The following is a 12712-nucleotide window of genomic DNA, read 5'->3' on the forward strand; positions in this document are numbered from 1 at the left end:
GTAGTAAATCTGAGATTAATTTTGTAGTATAGTCTTTTGGCTTTCCAGTTAAGTAGCATACTCGAATTAAGAGATTCACCTCTTGTTCAAGTGTGGACTTGAACCGGAGCCCAAATTCCTTGACTACTTTAACTATAGCTTTAATAATATTAATTAACTAAGGCTCTTTAGAGACGAACCCAATAGAAAAATTATAGTTTGCTCTAGGATGGCCTTTAAATAAGAAGATGAGATGAGCCTCGCCAAACAAAATGCATAAATTGCGGGGCCTTCATTAAATGCTTTCTTAGAAATATTTTAGAAATTCGGGACATGCCATTTAGCGAATTGCCATGGCTTCCCGCAAAGTTAAAAAGATGCTAGACACTTTAGGCGCGCATTTTAATAATTTTACCTTCTTAACTATGGGTGTGCATTTCATGCAATCCAAATCCAAATCCCAAAACGTTGAATAAGAGGTGTCAAGGATCCGAGTGCATTTCATGTGACGTGATCCAAAAACACGCTCTTAAACGACGTTCACTTTCATAAAAACTAATTAAAAGCGGTTAAACAATTATAAAATTGCACCATAGGATAACATGTAGTAAAATCAGACTTTAGCCAAATATAGCAGTTGAGCGACCGTGCTAGAACCACGGAACTCGGGAGTGCCTAACACCTTCTCCCGGGTTAACAGAATTCCTTACCCGGATTTTTGGTTTGCGACTGTTAAATAGAGTCAAACCCTTTCCTCGATTCGGGATTCAAACCGGTGACTTGGGACACCATAAATCTCCCAAGTGGCCACTCTGATCTTAATAAACGAATCCCATTTCGATTGTCCTTTAATTGGAAAAACTCCCTTTATTATATCCCTTCCGGGGGTGTATTAAGAAAAAAGGAGGTGTGACAATATGCTCGATAGTGTCCCTATTAGTGGAAGCGGCGACGGGATGCTTATATGGTGAGTATGCTAGTACTGCGAGATGTATCGAGAAGGGTCTGCTGGAGGATAGATGATCTATTAGGTGTTGGATTTCCATTGCGATTGGATGTACAACCCCGAGTTATATGTGTGTAAAGAATCTTTTCATGTTTCCTAGTTGGGAGTGAAGTAAATTTCATGTTACGGTATGAGTTCAGACTCAGGAAGAGTAAGTGACTGCGTAATGTTCATGACGGTGGAAGGCATACATAAATGTTAGTTTGAGGCAAAGCAGGTGGGTTATCTCCTGCGAAGTGTTCCGAGGTTGTGTGATCCTTATGTTGTCTATTAGAAGATCACATTTACAAGTGAAGAATATGTGTTGAAATCTAAATTGGGTCGCCTAGAGAGTGGGCTTAACTGTTGTGTGAGTGAGTGCGAGATTTGCAGATGAGTTAAATTCTAGATGATTTGTGTTCCTACAAGCTTATGAGGGATTGAGTTTAATCTCACTATGGTATTATGGAAGCAATAGAGTATATGCGTTATGAGTTATTGGGTGTGTTTTGATCTATGGCGTCGAGCCAAGTGGGGGAGCTTGCTATTGATTAAGTAGATTGCACGGTTAAGTGCTATGTTGGTTCCAGTTCGAGGCGTGTTGGTGAGCCAGTTATGGCTTACGGAGATTGAGGTCGAGGATGGCTCGAGTGAAGGAAATTTTTGACAAAGGTTATATGGTGCTTCGTAGGTGTGTGAGAATCACAGGATGTCGTAAGTTGTTGTTAGTAAAGAATGCTCGGTACATAGGGCAGGAAGATGCTTGTTTGTATCAGGATGAGGTCATGTCCTGCGATGTCAGAGTGCTAATGAGGCACGGGTGGTTCTGTTCGTTTGATCAGNGGAAGATAAACCATAAATTGACGGAAGAAAATAAATAAAACTGAAACTGGTAAAATAAAACCGGNGTTTAAGGTGACCGCTTGGCACATACCACAACAATTACTCGAAGCAAACAAAACTCCCAAAACCCGGAAACTCACAAATCACAAGCTAAGGGATACATAAGAGGCTCTAACTCAAGAATATCTATACAAGGAAAAATACTGATAGAACAATACTCATTACAGAAGATAGAAAGTGACTCTTCGGTCTGCGGACGTAGCAGATATACCTCGAAGTCTCTATTGAAACGCCTCCTTCCCAGGGTGACAGAACTGAACGGGAGTACCTGTATCTGCACAACAAAAATGTGCAGAAGAGTAGCATGAGCACACCACGGCGGTGCCCAGTAAGTATCAAGACTAACCTCGGTGGAGTACTGACGAGAAACAGTCAAGGCACCTAGCGGTCAAATAAGCAGTATAATCAAAGGAATAATGGAACCGACATATAAATATGTAGAGTCTGCATGAATGACAAAAGAAATGCTACAATACACAATAAGGAAAAAGGGCAACAAGTAACAACGAGAATATAGTAAATGACGATACGAAATGACGACAGAATCACAATCCAAATCCTAAGGTCACAACACAGCAAGGGAAAAACAAGTCAATAATTCATATCCTACAGTGATGTTCACATAAGGGCTTATTCGACCCCTCTCAACAATTTTACCAAATTTCGGACAAACCACAACTCACGAGAACCCAGCATCTGAAATCCAACACTTGGCATCCTATGCCCCATAAATCGCACGGTCATGCTGACAACTCACTGGCTAACTAGGGCCACTCTCACGTGTAAAAATGGATAAACAAGGGCGTACCTCCACCCTTAGCAAAATCAGGAGGAATTCACCACTACTAGGAGTGTTCCGCTACGTGTATGCTTGTGCAAGTGTTTCTAACAAAACTCTACCGGCTAGTAAACATAAAAAGGGGAACGGACCGCACGTACGATATTTCCTCACAACTTCCAAGCGATAAAGCTCATACAGATAAGCAATCCACACTCTCAATACTAAACAATAGGAAACGCCTCCACAGGCCGTCACAATTCTTTACAATCAACCCCTGACATAGCCCACCTTATTTCGCCACGTGTGCAATTAATAATATAATAGGCACCGCCTTAATTCGCCACACGTCCATCACAATGCTCCCACCTTATTCCGCCACATACGCAACCCACATATAAGCATATAACATATCCCGCCTTATTACGCCGCATGTGCAAAAACATCAATAACAACAATAGCACGGCAAAGACCTCGTGCAACCCTTCAACGACAACCGCACGGCAGAAACGTCGTGCATCACAGTATCAACAACCGCACAGCAGAAACCTCGTGCATCGCAATATCAACAATCGCACGGCAGAAACCTCGTGCATCACAATATCGACAATCGCACGGCAGAAACCTCGTGCGTCACAATATCAATACAACACTACAAATGACAATATATACAGGAACAAACAAGAGAATGAACTCAAGAAATTTCTGTTCACCAACAGACGGTACAACTAACTCACAAGGAATAACCGTAACAGGGAAATACTAAGCGCAATAAGAACAACTCAACAAGGGAGGAATAATATGAAACGACGATTTCATAATACTAAGTTCAACAACAAGGAAGTTAACATGAATTAAACAAATTACAATTTAAGGAAATATCGATTAAACATAGGATATCTAACTTCTTTCCAATGAGGACCAATTAATTACTTGAAAGATAGAAAATAGTGTTTCCAAATAGAGACAAGCAGTTAGGAGGGACAATGTGACTATAGAAGGGTAATGTCTATAGTGAAACAAGTAAAAGTCAATTAGGCAACAAGAATAAGAAATAAATTCCAAGTAAGACATGTAAAGGTGAAGCTAACGACAGGGAACTCAATCGCATCAAGAACAACTTCATATTAGGTGATTACAAGGATCTAGGAGCCTAACAGGGACAACTTTCCACAAATAAATCCGAGCACGCACTCGTCACCTCGCGTACAAGGAATACAATCAACAAAGAAGACTCAAATCCTAAGGGTAAGTCCCCCACACAAGGTTAGGCAAGATACTTACCTCGAACCGGCTAAAATCAGCTAGCAACCACGTTCTTGCCACGAGTACTCGACTCCAAATGGCCCAAATCTGTTCAATTAAATCACACATTGTAAATAACATCTCAAGAAACTGATTCTACTATTTAATTCAAAGCTAAAGCGGGGAAATTAGGCAAAATGACCAAAATGCCCTTCAGGCCAACGTCTCGGAATTGAATAATTTTCACATTTTCAGAACCCTCGTACTCTCACGAATCTAACCATATAAAAATCTCCCAAATCGGATGTCAAATGCTCACCCAAAACTCAATGGTTTAGTCTAAGATGTTTTTCTCCCATTTTGATGCCAAATTCGAAATTAGATGATGGATTAAGCTACATATTGATGGAATACAACTAAAAGGGATTAAGAAAACGTTACCCAATGATCTTCACTTCAAAACCCACTCAAAATCGCCCTCTCCCGAGCTGTCAATTGATTTTTCTAACTTTTGAAACTCAACCCTCGAAATTCCCTTTTCTGAACAGTGAATACCGCTTCTGCGGTCCCGCTTATGCGGAACTCTGGCCGCTTCTGCGGCTTCCTTTAAAATCCCAGCCTCCACTTCTACGGAACAAATCAACCCCTTCTGCGGTTTTCCTTTAACTGCCCAACACTGCTTCTGCGGTTATTTCCTCGCAGATGCGGTCCCGCTTCTGCAGGCCAACCACCGCATCTGTAGAAACAAACAAGCTTGGCCAAAACCGCTTCTGCGGTCTTCAATATCGCATCTTCGGAACCGCATCTGCGGTTCCCAGGCCGCAGATGCGGAAATACCAGAATCAGCAAAGACTGGCATTTCCAAACTTCAAAAATCCTCCCGCTAACCATTCGAAATCATCCCAAGGCCCCCGGGACCTCAACCAAAGGCACCAATAACACCTAATACCCTATTCAAACTTGTACCAATCTTCAAAACACCTAAAACAACGTCGGAAACTCGATTTAATCAAAGATTCAAGCCTAAGAACTTCAAGTTCCAACAAAACACGCTTTCGATCAAAAACCTAACCAAACTTCGTCAGAATGACCTAAAATTTTGCACACACCTCCCAAATGACATGACGGAGCTACTGCAACTTCCGGAATTCCAATCCGACCCTCGGATCAAAAACTCACTATCGGACCGGAAACTTCAAAAATTCAAACTTCGGCATTTCAAGCCTAAATGAGCTACGAACTTCCAAAATACATTCCGAACACGCTCCCAACCCCGAAATCACCTAACGGAGCTAACGGAAGCATCGAATTTTCATTCCGAGGTCGTCTTCACACTGTTCTGACTACAGACCACTTTTCAACACTTAGGCTCTCATTTAGGGACTAAGTGTCCCAAAACACTCCGAAACACCACACCGAACGTCCCGGCAAACAAAAATAGCAGAAATGAACTTAGGGGAAGCAGTTAATAGGGGATTGGGGCGTGAGTTCTAAAAACGACCGGTCGGGTCGTTACATAACCAAATAAATATAAAGTCACGTAATGAAAATTTAGTGGGATTTTACTAAGTTGTTGTTGTTGCACGTAATGAAAATAAACAAGAGAGACATAGATTTTTAAACAGGGTTCGTATACCGATATGGTACCTGCATCCAGTTCCCTTGGGTCACAAGGATTCTCTTAGATCTTCAATGGCAGTTACAATGAGAGTGGTTTTCTTACATTTACCACCAACAAGTTACAACTGATTTCTTGACATAATCTTTCAATAACTTTCTTTTTCTCTCTATCTTATGATACACTAGTAAGGTTAGGAATACACTGTTTAGTAAGAACCAGAAAGACTAAAACTTGGATGAAAGTTGTGTAGTTTTCCTCGTTCTTCCTCTTCTTCTTTAATAGTGCTTGATGAGGCTGCTTACTCTTCTTCCGGGATTCTGAAAAGTCATTTATGATGTGATTTTTCTTTTGAGGTAGAGTTTCTAAGAGTATGACCCAAAGGTAGTCTCTTGAATATTTAGTGCAAAGTATAGCCAGATTCATCCTCGATCGATTGAGTCTCTTTTAATCTTCCCGATCATTGAGATTAACACTTCCACTGATTTTGGGCCTTTTATTGATTCCTTTTTCTTCTTTGCTTTCCTAAGAATATTCCGTTAGTTTAGTCGATTCCCTTTTCCTTTTTGTATGCATGTGATAGATTTGAATGAGGTACACTACTACAAAAAAAGGCCTTTGGCGGTAATTATTTAGCGGTAATAAGGCAATGATAGCTAATAAATTTTTTAAACTTAAATATTAGCGGATATGATCATTAGCCAGTAAAAGATATCCTTTTACCGGCAATAAAAAATAATAGCCACTAAAAATTACTAATTGAAATTAATCTTTTATTATTTTAAATTTCCCTCCGCACAAAAAAGAGAAACATTTTTTCCTCTATTCTTTTTGGATACCCTTTATCGTTTCCCTCCAAATTAGAAAAATAATACAACTAATTTCGTTTCCCTCTCCAGTTGTATCGCTGCATCGTTTCCCTCCCAATTAGAAAACAATTGAACTGATTTCGTTTCCCTCCCAAGTTGAATCGCTGCCAAAAAAAGAAACTATCTAGCTGCTGCGTCAAAAACCCTAACACGCTGCTGCGTCAACTCCACTGCATCAACGGTAGTGCGATTTACAGTGTGTAAACAACAGTGGCCATCTTCTTCCTAGGTAAATTTTCTTCTCTTAGATTTACAATCGATTTACAGTAGATCAGTTCAAATCGATTTACAGTGCGTCAAGGGCAGTGTTAACTTCTCTTCTTCCAATTGATTTACAGTAGATTTACAGTAAATCAGTTCCTTGTAATCGATTTACAATAGATTTTTGATTGATGTTGGTCGATTGATTTACAATAAATCAGTTCCTAACTCGTTGTTGCGTCAACTAGAAAGAATCAACTAGCTAGACCGGGACAAAGGCTGAGTTAATTACTGTTATTGAGGAGGTGATCTGATGAGAGGTTCAGATGAACCAGAGAAACTAAGACATTGCACTGCTGCTTTAGGATTCGATACCGACCCTTTTCCTAGAAAATATGATATTATACCTAGCATCCCAATCCTGAAATACTCTCTTCTCATGCAGCAGTCCTGCTAAACTCCCATTACTAATGTAATGAAACAAGAGCAATCTTATTTTGCCGTTAATTAGCACAAAAAAATGGAAATGAGAAAATTTAAAAGTTAGAGGCACCTACTATCCAGAAGGACTCAAAAACTTTTGGCGGATTATAAAAGATTGCAAGACCTAGCCTCTCTGGATAACGATCTTGTAGTAAATGTGTTGTTTCACGAGTCACCTTTACTTATACGCTTGACATGTTCCACCCTTCAAAGTCAATAAACCAAACCATTCGCTCCTGACCCAATTTTAAATCCAGTATGGCAGTCTCCATGCAGTAGACTAAATATCTCATTTGCTTCTCTACCGAGTGTGGGTTCTGAAAGAGCTAGGAGAATATAAAAAGATATCAGAAAAATAGAAGTTACAATATCGGAGTCGACAGAAGCTCATTATAGGAACTGCTTCTCATTATATATGTACCTATATTCCACGCCTCATGACAAGAACAATCCTTCCATACTTGTCAAAGTAATTGGCTTTGTAAACTTTTCCAGTTTCTGCTTGTTGAGCAATATCATCCTAATTAGACAAAAACTATGGATCAACATATTTAATATAAAAAATGCAAAACATATGAATACAACAGAACCATGATTATCGCAACTAAATATTCAACACACACTAGTTCATACCCATTGACAGTATATCTACGCAAAAATGAGTATCTTCCACAATAGGTTGAAATTTCTTCTATATGGTGATCAAGGAGTGGGAATTTCTATTTCACATTATATCCATAATATTAGAAAATAATAAAGAATAGAGGCATTGGAACCGTACCCAACGGATCATCTTTTATATCCTGGGCTGTTATACTATTGTATCGCATTGAGAATTTACTCCACAATGTTTCCATTGTGCCCTTTTTCTTTTGCCAAAGTCTGCATGTTAGTTGGTTTGCATCGCACAGAATGTCCAGCCTTAAAATATTTGTATAATATATAAGTTTAATAATTCCATTATTAAAAAGTTTATGAATAATTATGGTAAAAATTGGCAAGTTGTCTTTGGCTAACATGTTTGTTCTATGATGACTATGATCTGTTTATAAATAGCAAAATATTCCATATCGATTTAGCCCCTATGTAGTAGCCACATGTCACTGCAATCATCGTTTTATTGTTAAAAAAGTTTTATGCTTTGCTAATCTGTTGTTTAAGTTTATTTACTCTGCCTCTTTCTTGTCATGTTTGGTTTTAGTAGTCTTTAACTGAAACTTTATATGGATGTTTTCATCGCAATTATATTATCTTTTCTAATTTATAATAGTATACTTTTAATATATAAAATAACTTATATTCTATTTAGCTTTAGAACTAGTTAAACTGATTTTAGGTATGCTCAATTTTTGTTTAACGTTTATAAGATATCATTTTAATATTTCAATGACAGAGACGTACCCTAGCAAATAGAAACAATAGGGCCAAGCAAACGATGCCTCACACAGGAGGATCAAAAAGTATTGCCACCTTGATGAATGAGCAGGTAAACCTGTGAATACTACAAACTATAATATTTAACCTTTTTTTTGTCATACAAACATATATGATATCAATTTTATTGTATTAGGCTGTAAACGGGATAGAGCTTACATGAGCAAAAATTTTCCTATTAACTCATAAAAAACGTAAGGATGGTAGGCCACTGGATGATGATTCTATCATGACAATCGTAAGATTTATTCTTTCTTTATTTTTTTGGTTTCGTGACTCTGTCAAACAATGTGCATTTTTTCCTATTTATGAATTTCAAAGTGGATTTATTGTGTATTCTATGGTCAGAAAATGATAAATGAAAAGATGAGCAATAGTGAGACATCTACTGAGCAACCTCCTCGTAGTGTTGCTTGGGAAGGTGATGTGTATTCCCAGGTGTTGGGAAATGAAAAAAGTGTGTATGTTCGTGGTTTAGGGATTGGTCCAACTCCTTCTGTTCTATGGGGTTGTATGTCTCGTAGGAAATATTGCTGCAGATGATTCTTCTAATAAGGTTATACAAAGGTTAGAACAACAGATAATCGAGTTAAAGGAGAAACAAAGTAATGAATGAATATTATGAAACAAAATCAAGAGAATATGCAATCAGAATTACTCCAAATGAGACAATTAATGCGCAAATATGCTCCTAATGCATCTATGCCTCAAAGCAGCAATGGCACCTTGCGTGAACAGGTAACTCCATGTAATAAACTTTAGATATTTTAATTAAAATTCTAATCCTATAAAAGTATTGTTATTTAACATGTTAATATTTATTAGATCCCCGACGCCAATAGTGGACATGAACGAGTACCACAAACATCAAGAATGCCTAGTGTTGCTGAAAATGCTCAACCTTCTCATGGTACTACTCATCTTTGTCCTTCGTCGCTACTGTTTGAGTTTTCCTCCTTCGATTTTTATTAATTTGTTGTTGTATTTGGACTTTCCTTGGATGCTTCTTGCTTTAGCTAATTTTCACAGATGTTGATGTCGCAAAGGTTGTGAGTAACAGCTGCAATCAAATCTGTTCTACTTGTTGATTTATGATTCGTGAAATCTGGAACATTTTGTTTGGTTGTGTAACTTGTATGTCTCTGGAACATTGATGTTCAAATAATAGCTGATGCTTGACCAGGTTCTTCGTTATGTTAAGATTTTGATTCTTCGTTATGCACGATCAAAAGAACGTAGTTGTTTCTGCTTGTAGATGTTAGCGTATTTGTTATAGATACAAAGGGCAGAGCTTGCTTAAGACGATTCTGTTTCTAGACCAAAGTAATCCTTGAGTATTTGCTTCGAAGTTCTTCCAAATCCATTTTGCACTTGTTTCATGTCCTTCAGTTTCGGAATTTCTCGCTTTATTTGGTCTACTCTTTTCAGGACAACATCAAGTAAGGTATCTGTTTCAACCATTGATGTATGACTTGATAGATCTGATCTTTTCTTGTCAAGTTGTTCGTATAGATTCATGATATAGTTCTTTTTGAGCAAAAAGCTTTTCCTCAGCAAGTCTGTACTCAAATTCTTGAGACTACCTCAATGCATGCAGTGTTTGACTGACAAAGTATCTAACAGTGATGGAATCTTCAAGATGTTTTTTCAATTATACTTTATCCTTTAACACAATTATTTTATAGTTTCAGGTCATACAGTTTGATGTTCGATAATTTAGAAGTTGGAAGATTTCAAAATGATGAGAAGTTGCGGAAATCATTTGAAAGACCATCATTCTGGATTATTACTATGATGACATTAGCTATTTAGTCCAAAGAATATATTTTTGTGTTTTAAGTTACGATGATATTAATATTTTTGATTAGTACTTCCTTTTATTTGTTAAGATTTAATGAGAGATATTACATTTTTTGAATAAATATCAATATATTTTATTATTTGGGTCATATTTTATACAAATGTAGTAACTATTATTAATTGTCGCCAAATTATTGATATTATCGCTAGTGACTTTTAAAGATATTGATTTTTAGCGGCAATTTAGTTAAACATATTAGCTATTAGAATGGACGCTAAAAGGGTAAACTAATTGCCGTTAAAGATGCAAATTTTTTAGCGTCAATTATTTTGAATTTAGCGGCTATAAAAATGGATGGTAAATAAGTATAATTAGTCGTTTGGATTGGATTTAGTAGCCATTATAATTGCCATAAACAATTGCCGCTAGAGATGCGAACGTTTAGCGGCTGTGACGACCCGACCCGTCGTCTCATGTGTTACCGCCCCGTTTTCCCCATTTATTGCTTCTTCATGTTTCATTATCGGCATTTGGTGAGTTAGAGTTGAATTGGTTTGGTTTTGGTAGAAAATGAGACACTTAGTCTCTTCAAGGAAGGCTTATTTTGGAAAAGTCAACCGGAGATTGACTATTTAGTTAGAGGGCTCGGATGTGATTTCCGGTGATTCGGTTACCTTCGGGGGATGATTTGTGACTTAGGAGTGCGATCAGAATTGATTTTGGAGGTCCGGTGTAGAATTAGACTTGAATTGGCGAAGTTAGTATTTTGGCGAATTCCGGTTGGTAGGTGAGATTTTGATCCGGGGGTCGGAATGAAATTCCGAGAGTTGCAGTAGCTTCGTTAGGTAATTTCGGATGTGTGAGCAAAATTTCAGATCATTCGGAGGTGTTTTGGTCGGGTTTTTGATCAAATGCGTATTTCGAAAGTTTTGAAGAAACTTAGGCTTGAATCCGATGTGATTTAATGGTTTTAGCGTTGTTTGATGTGTTTTGATGATTGGAGCAAGTTTGAATAATGTTTTAGGATGGTTTGGTGCTTTTGGTTGAGGTCCCGGGGGCCTCGGGGTGGTTTTAGAGGGTCAATCGAACCATTTTTGGACTCAAATGATTGCAGGTTTCAGCTGTTGGTGTTGCAGGAAAATTGCTCTTCGCGTTCGAATGGGTAAGTCGCGAACGCGTAGAGGGAATTTGGGTGGCCTGAAATTTGGTCTTCGTGTTCGCATCTTCATGGTCGTGTTCGCGTAGTTCTGGGAGTGGAAGCATCGCGATCGCGATGGTGCTCCCGCGATCGCTTAGAAGGAAGTTGGGCCCCTGAGTATTAGTTCATCGCGTTCGCGGCCTTGGGGACGCGTTCGAGTAGTTGAGGTTCCTGAAGGTTCGCATTCGCGGGTTGGTCACCGCGTTCGCGAAGGGGTAATTTGGTCAATGGGTTTTTGGTCATCGCGGACGCGGGGCGTTGACCGCGTTCGCATAGAGTAAAGTGACCTGGGCAGAAGGGCTTTTATTGAATATTTCATCCGCGAGTCTAACCATTTTTTCTACCATTGTTGAGTATTTTGAGAGCTGTTTGGGACAAATTGAAGAGGGATTCAAGGAGGATTGATTGGAGGTAAGTTCCTTGGCCTAAATACATGAGATTATGATAGATTTAGCTTGGAAATTGGTTGAAATTCATCAAAAGGGAGTAAAGCTAGGGCTTGAGAATTGGTAATTTAAAAATGGAATTTGAAGGGTCAATTGGACTCCGATTTTGGTAAATTTGATATGTATAGACTCGTGGCGAGATGAGGAATCCATTGATGTGAATTTTCTGATTTTTCGAGAAGTGCGCCCGGGGCTCGGGTTTTGCTAGTTTCGAGATTTTTGCTATTTTTCGATTGTTTTCGATTGGGTATTGTTCCTTTAGCATATTGTGATGTATTCGCTCTGATTTTGGTTAGATTCGACGCGCGTGGAGGCCAAGTTGAGGGGCAAAGGTGTCGCGAGCTAGAGATTTCACTGGTTCGACGTGAGTAATGATTGTAAATGATAGTTTGAGGGTTTGAAACCCCGGATGTGCACATCATAGTGCTGTATTGAGGTGACCTGCACGCCGGATAGCGAGTGTGGGGTAGAGCACCGTTGGGGATTGTGACTTGGTCCGTCCCGATTGATGAAATTACTACGTATTTGACTGAAATTACTTGTTATCATCATAATTTGGGCTGATTGCCATGCTTAGGCTTCGTGCAAACTATGTGAATCCTTCAGGGATTGATATCACTATTTTTCGCATTACTTTGCATATTATTTGATCTCGGTCCAGGGTTTTAATACTGTTTTGCAAACTCAGCCATTTTTCTAAGATTTGAAAACTTAAACAATATTTTATCGACGTTATGAGTTGAGAACCATTATTTAATATTGCCCAAGTGGC

The 12712-nt window shown here is 38.6% G+C and overlaps 1 long non-coding RNA gene across 1 annotated transcript; it reads left to right on the forward strand.

Moving 5' to 3' along the window:
• LOC109224504 lies at positions 6395–10370 on the forward strand. Its single transcript, XR_002067696.1, has 4 exons — positions 6395–6606; positions 8455–8547; positions 9321–9405; positions 10181–10370. It is a non-coding gene; the product is annotated as an uncharacterized LOC109224504 (long non-coding RNA).

Source organism: Nicotiana attenuata, chromosome 3 (assembly GCF_001879085.1).
Source record: "Nicotiana attenuata strain UT chromosome 3, NIATTr2, whole genome shotgun sequence".
Lineage (NCBI taxonomy): Eukaryota > Viridiplantae > Streptophyta > Magnoliopsida > Solanales > Solanaceae > Nicotiana > Nicotiana attenuata.